Source organism: Lagenorhynchus albirostris, chromosome 3 (assembly GCF_949774975.1).
Source record: "Lagenorhynchus albirostris chromosome 3, mLagAlb1.1, whole genome shotgun sequence".
Taxonomy (NCBI): Eukaryota; Metazoa; Chordata; class Mammalia; order Artiodactyla; family Delphinidae; genus Lagenorhynchus; species Lagenorhynchus albirostris.
The window spans coordinates 101,016,973-101,034,912 of record NC_083097.1 but is presented as its reverse complement, the minus strand read 5'-3'; the positions used below and the strand labels follow the sequence as shown (position 1 = coordinate 101,034,912).

The 17,940-nt window shown below is 39.4% G+C and overlaps 1 protein-coding gene across 2 annotated transcripts in view; it reads right to left on the bottom strand.

The window, feature by feature from the left end:
- SNX24 (sorting nexin 24) overlaps positions 1-17,940 on the bottom strand; it is a 162,832-nt gene that overhangs the window by 144,126 nt on the left and 766 nt on the right. The window lies entirely within an intron of this gene.

Genomic DNA, 17,940 nt, shown 5'->3' with positions numbered 1-17,940 from the left:
CAGATTTAGGTTTGGTTGTCTGCCTTCTTCTAAAACGACCTGCTTATATCAGGAGAAAGGAGGAAAACAATTCAAAGTTTTACCTGAGAACACTATTAGGAGTCTACAGTGAAGAAGAGTGGCTGGAATTTCATCTAAGCACTCAGTGATCAATAAATAAATAGCAGTTGTCAACAATCGATTGTTTAACCACATAATCAACATTCTTCATTTGTTTTTACATATGAGGTGATAAGCACACTTTAGATGTCATTCTCTAATCTGAAAGCATTGCAAGGGTCTTTTGATAATGCTTTTATTATTTTTTTTACAGTTTTTTTTGCAGTATAATTTTTTACATCTTTATTGGAGTATAACTGCTTTACAATGGTGTGTTAGTTTCTGCTTTATAACAAAGTGAATCAGCTATAATGCTTTTTAAAAATAATTCATTTAAAAAGATACAAATGAACTTATTTACAAAACAGAAATAGATCCACAGACATAGAAAACAAACATGGTTACCAAGAGGGAAAGGGGAGGGGAATAAATTAGGAGTTTGGGATTAAAATATACACACTACTATATATAAAATAGGTATACTCAATATTTTGTAATAATCTATAAGGGAAAAGAATCTGAAAAAGAATATATATATATATATATACACACACATACCTGAAAAAGAATATATATATTTATATATACCTGAATCACTGTGCTGTAACACCTGAAACTAACACAACATTGTAAATCAACTATACTTCAATAAAATAAATAAATAAAAATCTAAGAACATAAAAAACAATAATTCATTTAAAGCAGTGAATTAAATATGAAACTACTCAAAGGTGAAAACAAATTTAACACTAGATGAAAGAAAGGTAAAATAGATGATGAAATATTAACCTCTATTGGCAAAAATTTAATTAGAAGGATTAGAAATAACAACAGCTGCCCCAGTCAGAGAGTTCTTACTATGAGGCTGATACTTAATTTGAGATCCTTGAGAGAAAACTGAGGTCAACACTTTAGGGAACAGAGGGAGGGTGATGACTTGCACAAGTTGCCTTGCTGGGAAGTTACAAGCCAGAATGTGGTACCAAGTCTGTCTGGCTCCAAAGCTTACCAGTGGCACTCCTTAGAAGTTCCTCAAACTAGCTGACATCAGGAAAGCTTTTTCTAAGTTCGTTTGTTTATGGATCCAAAGACCTAAGAGTGTTTTAAGTGTTCAGTCTTAGGTGCACTTTGGCTGAATCAGAATGTAAATCAGTCCTTCAAAGCTTTAAAACAAAGCTGACATATCTCCTTCATGCTAAATATACACTCTACAGGGCATCTTTTTCAAAACAGGGTAAGCCACCTCCTTAGTTTGCAGGCTTAGCTACAAATTAAAATCACCTGAAGAGCTCAACCTACCAAAGCCTGGGCTGCAATCACCTGAGAATCTCTGGGGATGGAGCCTGAAAGTGCTCTTAAGAACCACTGACTTACCCTATTAAGATGTGCTGGGGCAAGTAACCTCCCTTAATGATCTCCACAAGCACGTGGGGATATTTTTAGTGCAGTTCTTAACTTTTACTGCTCATCAGTATCACCCAAAGACTTTTAAAAAATTCCAGTGCTCAACCCATACTCCAGAACCATTAGACTGTCTGAGGGTAGGACACAGGCATGTCTAGTTTATAAAGATCTCTAGGTGATTCCAAGGTGCAGCAAGAGCTGAGCACCAACAGTGTTAGCAGCTAATTATTTGCACTAGAAGTTCAATCCCTCATTTGGATGGCATCCCAAGGGGTCATCCACCAGCAGCACCATCACATCCACGATTAGCCTTTTTCTCAGACTCCCTGCCTTCTCCCGAGGCTGGTGATGACACCTAAAAGTCTTTCCATTTGTCAGTCACAATTGCCTTTCCACTTATGGGAAATGCTGCCTGACTCTCCCCTCAGTCCTTCAGAATGGTTCCTACTATTGAATGATTCATCTCATACACACATACAACATGGGTCATTCTCTCACCACTTTCAGTTTTATTACCTCCACTTCCTTTTCTCACTCACTGGCATTTTCAACACTGTCACTTTTTTTGACCTCGTGGACCATATGGGGTTGATGCTGTTCTGGGCATTGGAACCTGAGCAGAAAGCTACAGTGTGGTTGAAACTAACCTGACATCCCAGGACTCTGCCATTCACTGGAGGTAGGCAGAGCTGCTATCCTGTTTGCTCTAGAGGGTAGCTGTAAAAGTTGACATGAGAAGTTGTAAAAGAGAAGAGCTTTGTGCTGCCTTTCCTTGAGAAGCAAAACTCAGAAGGTTATCCTGAAATTCCCAATGCACACTTTTTGATTAATAACAGATCTGCATGGTTGAGAAGAATAAAAACCTTTGCACGTTTCGGTTCTAAACTTTTGAATTATGTAAACCTTCTTACATGGGACATAAGTGAAAAAAATTCTACAGTGAAGCAAAATGCTTTTTATCCAACAATATTTATATGCAAAAGAAGCAGCATTCACTGTGAAGATATTCTCTCAAAGGGCAAGTAAGGTGTTGATTAAAGCTTCCCTAAAACATATACTATTTTGGACTACTAATGAATGGCTGACAAGATTAATCTACATTTTCACCGTGAAAACTATCCTCCCTCCAGGCACACACAACATCATCAGTGAAAAAGTTCCTAGCACTAAAAAAAATGCTTGATAAAGTACTTCCTATACTAGGTAAGACTTTGTTCATTACTTCGAAAAATGTTTTCAATGCTATCTCAGATTTTTTTCTGCAAAACTGGCAATGGAAAACCCACAGACAATGAATTCAGAGTCTATGATGGAAAAAACAGATCTGATTTCCCTACAAATTATAAGATAAAATGTAGCAATAATTTACTCCAATAATTTTTATGGGAAAGATTATTGACTTTCAAAATAAGGTCTCCACTAATATCCTAAGTTAATTTCAATCCTCTACCTAACAATTGGTACTTGAGAAGGAATTTTAGGATAATATTTAAAAGTTAATTAAAAACAGTGCAAGCGTTCATGTCAGTCAAGCATGACCTCTGCTCTACAATGCATTTAAATGCATGTCACCTTGACCTGTAACATAGCAATGTAAAAAATTTTGGTCAATATAAATCAAATGTACACTAATTTATTCAGCAGGTTTCCTGGTATCTGAATCAACATTAGAAAACTAACCAGTATTTGTTATTCTGCTATTGACAAAAGGAAGCATATTTAAATGATAACAAGTACTCATGGGTGTCATTTGGAAGTTAAATTGTTCCCCAAGGACAGCCTCCGTAAACATCTACATTTAAAGGTCATTTACCACCAAATTATGAACAACTGTTGCATTTATTAGTACAAGTTCAATAGTTTGGAAGCTGCAGCCATCAATTTTTACTAACAGTGAGAGCTAATTGTTCACTAATAATAAACAAGGAAAACAGACCATTTCTATAAACTTTTATTCCCTGCACTATGCTCACTTTTTAAAAATGGAGGTACAAAAACCTTCCATAGGTATGTATTTGAAAACTTTCCAACTTCGGGGAGAACTAAACCATAGTTTAAAATAAATATCAGATAATAAAATATAAAAGCTCGTTTTCTCATGTTATATTCATCTGAACAAAAACAAAAAGGAGGGCTTCCCTGGTGGCGCAGTGGTTGAGAGTCCGCCTGCCGATGCAGGGGACACGGGTTCGTGCCCCGGTCCGGGAAGATCCCACATGCCGCAGAGCGGCTGGGCCCGTGAGCCATGGCCGCTGAGCCTGCGCGTCCGCAGCCTGTGCTCCACAACGGGAGAGGCCACAGCAGTGAGAGGCCCGCGTACCGCAAAAATAAAAATAATAATAATAAAAAAAAGATGTACTGACTTTCTACAGGAGTATTTAAGTATTGTTAACTTCACATCATAGTATTTAAGTTTCAGGATGTCCTGACTCAAGGACCTTAACTCTTCTTCTGGGTAAGGGGTTAGAGTGTTTTAGTCGTATACAGGATAGTTGTATCATGTGAGGCAGAATTATGACCTTACTGTCATCTTTATTTGGAGATTAAGTATGGTTTAAGGAGATGCACATGGGTGCCAAGTTGGTAAGGGGTGGACTTGGAATGGTTAATTTTATATGTCAATTTGACTGACCCACAAGATGCCCAGATATCTGGTCAAACATTTCAAATTAAGCAGGTCAAAAAACAGGACTTCTGATCTTTCCCCCAAAATGTGCTCTACCCAAATTCATCCACATTTCAGTAAACAGTGCCACCATTCCTCCATTTGCTCAAGCTAAATATCTTGGAGTCATTCCGTTCCTCATTTTTTCTCACACTCCATATCTAATCCATCAGTGAATCCTGTCAGCTCCATCATCAAAATCTGTCCAGAATCCATCCATCTTCCACCACTTTCACCTACAGAACTGTTCTAAGCCATCGTCATCTTTTATGTAGGCTACTACAATAGCTTCCTAACTGAGCTTCCAGCTTGTACCTGACCCTCCTATAGTTTATTTTCCACACTGAAATGAGACTCATTCTTTTCAAAGTTAACTCATGTAACTAACATGTAAGGACAGGGATTTCCATCTGTTTTCTCTGCTACTGTGTCCTCAGCATCTAGAAGAGTGCCACTACACTGATCATGTGGTTAGTAATCAATACATACTTGGTGAATCAAATCATTCCTCTGCTTCCCTTCTCTCAGAATAAGCCTTATCCCTCCTTCCCAGACCTACTGGCTATGCACTGCCCAAACCACCACCTCACCTCACATTATCTGCCCCCATCACACTACCTATGACCTCATCCTCTATTACCCCCTATTCTCTGACTCCAGTCCAACCTCACTGGACTCCTTTCTACATCTAAAACACACTGGGCACATTCCTATCTCATGCCCTTTGCACACACTGTTCCTGCTGCCTAGACAAGGTTCCCTAGATAACCTCATGACTCACCCCTCACCTCCTTCAGGGCTCTGTTCCAATGTCACTTCCCCAGAGAGGGCTTCTCTGATGCTCCCCCCGGCACTCTTTATCCCCCTTCCCTTGTTTATTTTACTCAGCACTTATCACTATCTGAGATATTATATAATTTAACTATCATGTTTATTTCTGCCCTTCTCCACCCATCCAACTAAAATGTAAGCTTCTTGAGGGTAGAAACTGTCGACTGACTCTCCTTGAAGAGAGACCTTTGCCTGTTTTGTTCATTGCTATATCCCAAACAGGTGGATTACTGCCTGCCACTCAGTAGGTAGTCAGTAAATATTTGTTAAATATTTATTTAACAAATGAGTGATCTGTTACCATTTTCTCTTGGTATTATCAACAACGCTACAACGAATAACTTTACATGTATATCCTTGTGCATTCATGGATACAGACCAAAAAGTGGGAAGCCTGGGTCAAAGGGTTATATAAATATTTTATTTAATAAATATTGTCAAACTGACCTCCAAAACAGATTCTCCAAGTTATAGTCTCACCAACAGTAGGAAAGTCTCAGCAACAGACAGTAAAGAACCGTCTCCCCTCACCCCCATTTTCATCAGTACTGGTTTTTATCAATCTTTTTCACTTCGCCTATCAAATTTTTTTAAAACTTGGTTTCAACTTTGCCCTTCCTTAATTACTAGCGATACTAACTATCTTGTCATAAATTTTTGGTCATCTGTACCTCTGATATTTCTCTCCTCTTAAAAACAAACAAACAAACACTCTCATTACTTGTAGAGCTTCCAGGACAAAATTCTACCTGGGGATCTACAGTCCCACTAAACCACTCAACCCAACCTTCAAAGTCCAGTCCCACCCCACCACCTACCCACTACCCAGACTTCTCACCCTTCCCGAGGCCCTTCCTTGAACCTGAAATCATCGTCCTCCCTTTCTCAAACTGGCAAACTGCCACTCATCCTTCCAGAACAAGCTCTCATGTCAGCTGCCCTGCACCCACAACACCAGTGCAATGCCTGCAAGAAAGGAGGCACATAACAATCACGAGAATGAATTGTTGCTCTACTGGGCTTGTGTAATTTTGAAAATAAGATTAAGTTCCACTGGCAAGGTGAAGAGAACAGGGAGGGTGTATAAGAGAGAGAAGCTCACGGTTTCTAAAGCAATTTCTAAATTCCTAAATTTATCTAAACTCAAAGAACTAAGAAAAGGCAGATGGTGAGACTCAACCCACATATTGGTTCTTCCTTAGAATAAAAATTTTTAAGTGAAAACCTGAGTAATCTGCGTTTTTAATAAAAATCAACAAGAGCACAGTAGCATATTTAAAATACCCACAACACTCCCTTCAAAAAACGGGGGGGGGCAACTAGAAGGGGGACACAGAATGTTTCAAATACGCCCAATCCAGTCATCAGAATTTAGCCAGCAAACTACATGGAATCTACATTCAGATACCACCATTCACCTATCAGATTGGCAAAAATCCAAAAGCCTGACAACATGCTCAACTGGCAAGTTTGTGAGGAAACCAGAACTCTCATTAACTGCTATGGGAGTGCAAAATTGCACCATTCAAGGAAGGGAATTTGACAATGCCTGGCCAAATGAAATATGCATTTACCTTTTGATCTCGTAACCCACTGCTAGGAATCTATTTTAAAGATACACTGACAAAAAGACATATGGACAAGGCTATTGACTGCAGCCAGCAATGGAGAGCAAAGAGCTATAGAAAAGAATGCAGCATCTCTGCATCTGCCCAGGTAGCCATCTCCAGGATATACTGTTATGTAAAAAAAAAGCAGGTGGAAGAAAACGTTTTAATGTATTACTGTTTAATCTAAGAAAAGGAGTAGAGGAACAAGCATATTTGTATTTGTGTATATATATTTGTAATATAAGGATAAACCATAACTTTTTTTCTTAATGGTCATTAATGGCAGAGGAAGGAAATGGTGAATAGGACATAAACAGAAGTTAGATTTCCGCAGATAAACCTGATGCAGTAGATACTTTACACAAGTACAAAACAAAACTAATCTTTAAAAAATCCCTATGAATACAAAATAAAATGAGACCGGGTAGCTAGCTGGTGTTATCAGAGATGCAGATCCCGCGGATGTGGAGGGCCGATCACGGGACTTGAGCATCCTGGGATTTGGGTATGCAGAGCGGATCCTGGAACCCATCAATGGGCCACAGATAACGAGGGACAACTGTACTGAGATTTTCAGTGTGGGAGAAAGGAGACACAGTTGAAGACACAAGAAACTAAGAAAATAAATTCCTTCCTTGACCACAGGAAAGATCTAGAGACCTCCACAAATGCGGTCGTCCCTTGGAATCTGTGGGGGATGAGTCCCAGGAGCCCCAAACTCTGTGGATGTTCAAGTCCTTTACAAAAAAGGACACTGTACAGTAAATACAGTCCGCTCTCCATATCCGTGTGCTTGGCATCTGCCGATTCCACGAACTGTGAAAAGGTTCAGGTTGGTTGAATGGGTGTGAAACCCACAGATCCGGAAAGCCGACTATATATACCCCATGCCCAGATCATGGTCTCTAACTCATTTCCCACTAAAGGTAACAAGACACAGCACCCAACTTGAAAAAGCCAAACTTGAAAATGACCAAAGACGGGACAAAAAGTATATAAGAATGACAAAGGCAGTGGACTGAACTACATAAAACATGCTAATATACATAAATTCATAACAGTGCTAATTTTTAAAAGAAAGCCTCTATGATCACTTTTAGTTTGTGATCTTTGGAGGCAACCAATCCATAATGTTGACAAATAAATAATAAGAGAAAGAATCAAGCATTTATCCCGCCTTTCCTATAAAAACTAAGCTTCAGAGTAACTAATTTATGAGGCAAAGTTCCTTCTTTATACATGTATTCAAGCCAATAAATGAAGAGAGAATGATAAAATTAGTATATCAATGCTAAGCAACCACTAATGAATTAATAGATTCCTTATTAATTAACATTAATTAATACTAATTAATTGATTAATATTAATAGGCAATGTTCTTTGAGGGCTGCTAGCATCACAAATCAAATCTGAAAATGACCAAGCCTCTACCTTTTTACCACGTAAGGAACAGAAAAATGTGTTAATATTTTTATATTACACATGACAAGGATGTAATGACAAGGATGTAATCAGCAAAATCCAGTGTGGGAAACTCTATGAGACAAATGTCACAGTTTATACAACAAAGTAATTGTTAAAAAAAAAAAGCAAGGGAGAGAGGTAGAAAAAGAACCTATAGATTAAAAAAGATATATTAAGCAATCACATTCTATAGACCTAGTTTCAATCCCAATTCAAACAAGCTGCATTAAAAAAAAAAGAACATGAATGGGAAAATTAAGGAAATGTAAAAATGGATTGATATTTACAATATTGATGAATTATGGCTTATTTTTAAATAATCTGTAGTGATTGTTTTTTAAAAGGGGAATCTTTATTTTTTACACATACAAACTGAAAATATTCACTGACAGGTCTGAGGTTTCCTTCAAAATGAAATCTTGGGGAGGCTGTGCAAGGAGCAGTGGGAAATAGTAGGAGACAAAACTGGCCATGAGTTTATCATTTTTAAAGCTGAGTAAAGGGCTTCCCTGGTGGTGCAGTGGTTAAGAATCCACCTGCCAATGCAGGGGACACGGGTTCGATCCCTGGTCCGGGAAGATCCCACATGCCTCGGAGCAACTAAGCCCATGCGCCACAACTACTGAGCCTGTGCTCTAGAGCCCACAACTACTGAGCCCACTCGCCCCAGCTACTAAGCCCGCGCACCTACAGCCCGTGCTCTGAAGCAAGAGAAGCCACCACAGTGAGAAGCCTGCGTACAGCAACAAAGAGTAGCCCCTGCTCGTCACAACTAGAGAAAGCCAGCGCATCAACGAAGACCCAATGCAGCCAAAAATAAATAAATTTTTAAAAATTTAAAAAAAAAAAAAAAGCTGAGTAAAAAAGTCACTATTCCCTCCAGTGCTGGAGATGTTGAAATTTTCCATAATAAGTGATTACTTTTAAAAGGGAGGGTGAGCAAGACAACAATTGAAAATTAAAACAGAACAGACAAATACAAAGCAAAATAACAGGAAATTGCATTAAAAACCTGAATCAGTGCCTGGAAAACTAGCATAAGAATACAAGGTATGAACCCAATGGTTTGCTTGTTTTGGAGAGATGCAGTGGGGAATGGAAGAGAATGGAGAAGGTGGGAAATATGTATCTCCATGCCCGCTATAATACATCCCAATCATTTATATAAACATACTAGTCTCTGTGATCTTGAAGGAAAAAAATATGTAGTAAATAGGGCTAGAAAACTAAACCTGAATTGAACTGACGAAAGTTGTAATAAGAATACAAGTTGGTTAAATGTAATCGTTGCTTCTGTAGTACTTCAAAGTCTCAGCAAAGAGTTTATCTTACACAGCACAAATATTTATCCTGGACTTTGGTTTACATTATTAATTCACGTTGCAGAACTTAAAAAAGAAAAAGTAAACTTCAAGGCAGTCCCCACTTGAAATAATATGAATAAATCACGAACATAACTAGAGACACCATTCCTTGCACTTTGTAAGGATTCTCACTTCATCCTTAAACCATCCTATAAGGTAGTTACAGGCAGACCTCATTTTATTGCACTTCACTTTATTACACTTTGCAGATATTGCATTTCTTACAAATTGAAGGTTTGTGGCAACCCTACGTGGAACAAGTCTGTTAGCACCATTTTTCCAACAGCATTTGTTCACTTCATGTCTCTGTAACATTTTGGTAATTCTTGCAATATTTCCAACTTTTCCATTATTATTATGTTTGTTATGGTGATCTTGTGATTACTGATCTTTGATGTTACTATCGTAATTGTTTTGGGGCACCAGAAACTGTGTCCATATAAGACAGCAAATTTAATCAATAGACGTTGGGTGTGTTCTGACTGCTCCACAAACTGACCACTCACCATCTCTCTCCTTCTCCTTGGGCCTCCCTATTCCCTGAGACACAACAATATTGAAATTAGGCCAATTAATAACACTACATTGGCCTCTAAGTGTTCAAGTGAAAGGAAGAGTCGCACATCTCTCACTTTAAATCAAAAACTAGAAATGATTAAGCTTAGGGAAGAAGGCATGCTGAAAGCCAAGATAAGCTAAAAGCTAGACCTCTTGCACCAAACAGTTAACCAAGTTGTGAATGGACAAGTTCTTGAAGGAAATTAAAAGTGCTACTGCAGTGAACACATGAATGGTAAAAAGTGAAACAGTCTTATTGCTGATATGGAGAAAGATTTAGTGGTCTGGATAGAAGATCAAACCAGCCACAACATTCTCTTAAGCCAAAGCCTAATTCAAACAAGTCCCTAACTCTCTTCAACTCTGTGAAGGCTGAGAGAGGTGAGGCAGCTGCAGAATAAAAGTCTGAAGCTAGCAGAGTTTGGTTCATGAGGTTTAAGGAAAGAAGCCATCTCCGTAACATCAAAGTGCAAGGTGAAGCAGCAAGTGGTGATGTAGAAATCTGCAGCAAGTTATCCAGAAGATCTAGCTAAGATAATGAGTGAAGGTGGCTACGCTACCCAACAGATTTTTCAATGTAGATGCAACAGCCTTTTCTTGCAAGATGTCATCTAGGACTTTTCATAGCTAGAGGAGTCAATGCCTGGTTTCAAAGGACAAGCTGACTCTCTTGTTAGGGGCTAATGCAGCTGGTGACTGAAGCTAAAGCCAGTGCTCATTCACCATTCCAAAAATCCTAGGGCCCTTAAGAATTACGCTAAATCTACTCTGCCTGTGCTCTCTAAATGGAATATCAAAGCCTAGATGACAGCACATCTGTTGACAACATGGCTTACTGAATATTTTAAGCCCACTGTTGAGACCTACTGCTCAGAAAAAAAAAATTCCTTTCAAAATATGACTAGTCATTGACACTGCACCTAGTCACCCAAAAGCTCTGATGAAGATGTACAACGAGATTCATATTGTTTTCATGCCTGCTAAGACAACATCTGTCCATAGCCTGTGCCATGGATTAAGGAGTAGTTTCAAAATTCAAGTCTTATTTCTTAAGAAATACATTTCAGAAGGCTATAGCTGCCACAGATAGTGATTCCTCTGATGGATCAAGGCAAAGTAAATTGAAAAGCTTCTGGAACGGATTCACCATTCTACATGCCATTAAGGACATTCATGATTCATGGGAAGAGGTCAAAATATCAACATTACCAGATGTTTGGAAGAAGTTGATTCCAACCCTTCATGGATGACTTTGAGAGGTCCAAGACTTCAGTGGAGGAGTTCACTGCAGATGCGTTAGAAACAGCAAGAGAACTAGAACTAGAAGTGGAGCCTGAAGATGCAACTGAATTGCTGCAATCTCATGATGAAACGTCAATGGATGAGGAGTTGCTTCTTATGAGCAAAGAAAGTGGTTTCTTAAGATGGAATCTACTGGTGAAGATGGTTGAAATGACAACAACAGATTTAGAATATAACATAAACTGAGATGATAAAGCAGCAACAGGGTGTGAGAGGACTGACTCCAATTTTGAAAGAAGTTCTGTGGGTAAAATGCTATCAAACAGCATTGCATGCTGCAGAGAAACCACTTATGAAAGGAAGAGTCCATCAGTGCAGCAAATTTCACCGTTGTCTTATTTTAAGAAATAGGCACAGGACCACAACCTTCAGCAACTATCACCCTGATCAGTCAGCAGACATCAACGTCAAGGCAAGCCTCTCCGCCAGTATAAAGATTACAACTCACTGAAGGCTCTGATGATGGTTTGCATCTTTTAGCAATAAGGTTTTTTTTGTTTGTTTGTTTGTTTTTTTGCGGTACATGGGCCTCTCACTGTTGTGGCCTCTCCCGTTGCGGAGCACAGGCTCCGGATGCGCAGGCCCAGCGGCCATGGCTCACGGGCCCAGCCGCTCCGCGGCACGTGGGATCTTCCCGGACTGGGACACGAACCCGCGTCCCCTGCATCGGCAGGCGGACTCTCAACCACTGTGCCACCAGGGAAGCCCCAATAAGGTATTTTTTAATTAAGCAATGTAAATGTTTTTTAGACATAATGAGACTGCTCACTTAATAGACTACAGTATAGTGTAAACATAACTTTTATAGCTCTGGGAAACCAAAAAATTTGTGTGACTCGCTTTATTGCAATAAGCAGTGGTCTGGAACTGAACTCGAAATATCTCTGAGGTATGTCTGTACTAGTATCCTCTTTTACAGATGAGGAAAATAAGACACAGGAAGCTTAAGTAGCTTGCCCAAAGTCTGGCTTCAGGCTAAATGCTGCAGGCAAGATTTGAGGCAGACAGCATGAGTCCATCCACAGCCTGTGCTTTTCATTGTGAGGCTGTGTCAGCTTCTGTCATAAACTGGTATAATATTATAAATAGGGTTTTGCCAAGTGGCAAAACTTTCCAAGGAAGCATCTGAAATAATCAAAATTTGATTTAATCTGTACAGGTTCATATCTAATAACATGCCTGTCTCATTTTTGAGAGACAGTGTACTACAACTTGGACTACTTAGTATCACATCAAAGCAGATGAAACTAAATACAATGTGGTATCCTGGATGAGATCCTGGAACAGAAAAAGCACGTTAGTGGAAAAATTGGTGAAATCCAAAAAGTCTGGAGCTTAGTTAATAACAAGTTACCAATGCCAGTTTCCTTATTTTGACGTTACCATGGTAATGGATGATGGTAACAGCGGAACTGGGTGGGGGGGGTATACGGAACAGTTGGTACTAATTTTGCAACTTTTCTGCAAATCTAAAATGATTTCAAAATCAAAAGTTTATTTTAAAAGAATAGATCAATTTCTAAGCACCATATCTGCAAAATTCAATCCTCTTGTAAAATTTTTGATTTTCAAGTGAATGTAGCATTCTGTTTGTTAATGTTCAAGAATATTTTCAAACTGTATTTTTTGTCTTTAAGGGTAAGGAACATATCTTACACATGCTTGACTTAATCACTCAACACACGTTTAATGTTTGCCTATGCTGTGAGTTTACCACGTGTGAGGCACTGTGCCAGCTATGTCCTTGTCACACAAAGGCCTCCTGCATCACAGATGCTTATAAAGGGTGACTGGAAGATAATCGTTGTGGGCACTGTGGTCTTGCTATCCTTCTGAACTTCTCCCGCTGCGGTGTCTACAGGGTTAGGTGGCAGGAATGGACTGACCTCATTCGTAGCTCCAGGGATGCCCCCTAACTATTTTCACTCCATCTGGTTAACTTATCCTTGCCACAGTGATTACACGAATCATGGTGAAGGCAGCCAATCAGCACACAGAATTCCTCTGGCAACTGCTCTGGTTGAGGAACTAACTAGGGATAATGAGATATGAAGGAAGAAAAGTGCCCTTGCTCTGAAGAAACACCCTCTCTTCCTCTGGATTTTGTAGAATATGATTTTTTTTTTTAATCTGCAATATGTTACCATTTTGTCACCAGGTGGAAGCTACTCTGAGGATGAAAGTAAACAGAGAGTGGAAGTGGCCAGGCCCCCTTGATCTTACGTGTCATTCTCACAAATATAAAATGGCAATAATAATATTTCCCACAGACCACTGTTAATTCCAAGGCAATATGAGCACTGTGGTTATGTTAAAAACAACAAAAACAACTAAGAATTGGGATGATATTAAGGTTTTGCTAACCTTGTGGTAGTATTTACATTTTGGTTATGTTTCTTTAAAAGGTCTTTGCCTGTCAGATATTCACAGTAAAATATTTACAGGTGAAATTTTATTTTGGATTTGCTTTAAAATACTCCAGAATTTTTTTTCTTAGTGGAAGAATGAAGGGCGGTGAACGAAATAAGTACTGTAAAATATTGAAGGTGAGTAATGGGTAAATGGTGGTTCATTATATTGTTCTATTTGTGTATTTTAATCCAGAAAATATTAAACTGATAATTATCCCTGCATATATCTCAATATTATGATCGTGTATATATGGAGCTGCCTTATCTATTGAAAAGCATGATATAAAGTAAATCAGTGAAAGAGTCCAGATCTCAAGAAAAAGATGTATTTATATAAACACAACACACTCAGTCACACACATACAGTTAAAATGGACTTGAAGGGCTTCCCTGGTGGTGCAGTGGTTGAGAGTCCGCCTGCCGATGCAGGGAACACGGGCTCGTGCCCCGGTCCGGGAAGATCCCACATGCCGCGGAGCGGCTGGACCCGTGAGCCATGGCCGCTGAGCCTGCGCGTCCGGAGCCTGTGCTCCGCAACGGAAGAGGCCACAACAGTAAGAGGCCCGCGTACCGCAAAAAAAAAAAAAAACCAAAAAAACAATGGACTTGAAAATCTATCTAATTGAATGCCTCGATATTTACAGCTATGGAAAATGAAATCTAATACCTTCAAACTTTTATGGTGTTACATGAATGGTAATTCTAGTTTTCTTTTGTTTTTACCAACCATGTTATCTGAAAATGGAAAATATAAATACTAACCTATACTGGCACCCAGGACCTGCTTCCTTTCATATCCAGTGGACTGTTCTCCATCCTCACCTGACAAGGCCAGTGAGCCATATCTAGCATTTTCCTTCTTATAAAGCACCTACTGTTCTTTCTCTTCCTGCCTCACACCCCTCACCCAGACCTCTCTATGTATCCTGAACTCCAAAATGAAATAGCCTCATCTGCCACAAAAAACTCAGCAGGCCCCCAAATGAAACTGCCCACATGTCAGTTCTTTTTTTGGTCACTGGCACCCAATACTCGCGGGAGTCACCCTGCTGCCTCACATCTGGTCACCAGACCCTGGAGGTTCCCGTAAGTCCTCCCCTTTCCTTTCCCAGTTGCCTTAGTTCAGCCCTCATCCTCTCCTTTCTGGTCATTTTGCATCTCCTACATGATTAATGCTCCAGGGCCATCTTTCTAAATGCAAAGCTAATCATGTTACTTCCTTCCTTAAAACTCCAGCCACTTCCCACTGTCTGAAGCTGAAGTCCACACCCCTTTATAGCTCTCAAGGCTAGCCATCTGGTCTCTCCACACCTCTCTCTGTCGGGAATCACTGCACAACCCCAGTCCAACTCACTGAGCTGCTTCACGCCTCAGGATCACTGTGCTTCTGACTTTCTTCTCCTATTAGAAGACTCATTCATTATTTATTCAGCACGCATGTAGTGAATTTTCACTATGTGATAAGCCCTGTACAAGGATACAGCAGTGGAGAGTGACACTGTCCTAGCCTCAAGGAGCTTACAGCCTAGCAGGGAAACAGATATCAAACAAATACACTATGGGGGATAGGGGTAGGGTGGGAAGGGTTCACCTGCATTTTGTTACAGTATCCTTTCCTGCTTCTTTGTAAACTAAAATGATTTAGAAGTGGCCCTTTTTTGTTTGGTGTGGTTTGTTTTTTGGTGAATCTGGGAGTTTAAAATGCCTTCTTCCTGAGATGAAATTTTGCCCTGCACTTCCTCTTTCTGTAATTCACAATCCCAGCAAAATTCTCATCAGATTTCAAATGTCAGCATTCCTGAGCACCCCTCCTCTCCCCCTACCCCCACCCAGAGCACACCACCCTAAGGCAGAGCTGAACCGCCCTGTTCCTCCTCAGGACTCCAGCTGACATCAGAGCACTCTAACCCTTCCCCACCTGACCCCTGCTGCATGGGCTGAGAGTCCCTAAGGACAGCAACAACATCCTTCCACCTTTCAATTCCCCACCTAACACAGTGCAGGCCCACGGTAAATGTTTAAATGTTCAAAGGGCAAACATTCACTCTTTAAAGGTAAATTACTTCATACATAAAGCATAACTTCGTACAAGCTTTTTGAATAACAATTGAGCAATACTGATAAAAACTTAGAAGGCCCAGAAGTACCACTTCTAGTTAATGTTCTACAGAAATCCTAGTAGTAGGCATAAAAAGCATGTACAGGGATATCTTATTTCAACATTTGGCATAGTTGCCAAAAACTAGAAGCAAATGTCAATGGCCACCAACAGAGATCTGTGTAAACAAATTACGGTGCATTCCTTCTGCAGAAGATCCCTTCGCTACCAGTAAGAAGAAGACAGACCTATCCGTATTGGCACAGAAAGCTATCCATAAGCTATACAATGACAGTTATACTGAAATCCTGCTATTTATTCTAAAAAAGAAACAAACATGTTTTCATAGCATAGGGAGGAAAGTCTCTAAGAAAGCACCCCTATGCGTTATCCCTAAGGGCATGGGACAAGAAGGAGGAAAAATCATCCTGTACTTTAAATTTCCTGTCACTGAATTTGTTAGAATGCAGTTTAATATTTCTTAAATTTGAAACACAATCACTAAAGTAAAAAGGTACTTTTTTACACTAAAGTATACATTATTTTACCAGTTTCTTATTTAGGGAACTGAGAAGATATTTTTAAATTCTGGGTTTTTCTAAAAAGATGAAATATTATTCGATGCTACCTTCCCAGCACCCGGAATACAGACACATAGCAGGCACTCAGTTAATGTTTGCTGAATGAATAAACTGCTGTACAATTCCAAAACTGCTGGCCAAGGGTAGAAAGTATCTGCTTCACAAACTCACAAAGGAAAAAAATCACTCGCAGAAGTATCAACAAATGGTTACCAACCTACATAAATTAGGATTTTTTTTAAGTAAATTTTCAAAAAGCACACAAACTCTCCTCACATAAGCAATCTTCTACCTACCAAGTTTACCAAGAAAAAGGCTCCTTCCAAATCAGTTTAATTCAAAACCTGGAGTGTGGCATATGGCTGGCCATAACACAAGTAATAGAAAGAAACAGGAAAACTTGGGTTAAAACACAGGCACTCTAATAGAAAAAACCAACCATTCTGATCCACCGAAGTGCTTATTTGGGGAGGTAATTAACTTTTTGCTTGGATTACTGAGACCAAGGCCCCTGACAAGCAGCCTGTTTATCTCCAGGTGCTAAAAGAATGCCCTAAAGATGGAAAGCCCTCTATGACTGTTGATGCTGATGGGAGAGGTGAGACACCTGAAAGAAGGAAAGACCACCAAGGTTTTAGGCTTAAGGAAAAAGACTTGAATAGGTTCAAATTTAAGTTCATTCCTCCACCCCTTTTTTTGAAGTAAGATACAGTATATTTAATCAATTTCATAACTCATTTATTTATCTAAATAACAGCCAGGGAGCTCAGCTCTTCCTTGGTTGAAGTCCCCCCTCCCCCCAAGGGAAGGCACTTTGAGAACTTGTTTTGTGATACGTGGACCCAGTAGTCTACTTAATTCTAGAAACCCACATACTCCTTGGATTTTTTTTTCCATCACTACTCTTAATTCTAAAAATTCCTTTGAGAGAGTGATTTAATCCTCGCTATGAAAACACAAGGTTCCAAATAAGTTGTCACCAAAACCCAATAATCTTTAGAGAAAAGATTAAAATACTTCTCTGCCAAACTAATGTAACTGGAGTTTAGCAAGTGGGTGAATTAAATAACAAGTGAATAAGTGAATAAAATAACAATCCTTTAGAGTGCCCTGTGCAATTTTCCCCAAAGCCTACCTGTTCTTTAAATGGAAATAAAATTTTCCAAGGTCTATCCCTGGCTGAGGCATTTCTCCCTCTAGCAATGACTGTCTAGATGAAGATGTCTAAGTTCGCTGGGAAATCAACTACCTACAGTTCATTTACTAAACTTATTACCCAAAGGTTCCAGGCCCTGGTCTCTGCCCTCCCTGCCACTCCTCCACTCTTGAAAGCAGGGATCCTGTTTCTCATTCTTCAGAGACCACAGTCCTAGGTATGGAACAGGTGCTCAGTGAGTACCTGATTTTTGCCATTTCATGGCACCGCATAACGAGAAAAAACAACAAAACTTGGGGAATCATCTAAAAGCAACACATGTGTTTGCTTTGGCTAATAAATTCTACAAATGATGATTTTTTTAAATTAGCGTATTTTCCATCTGAATGAATCCCTA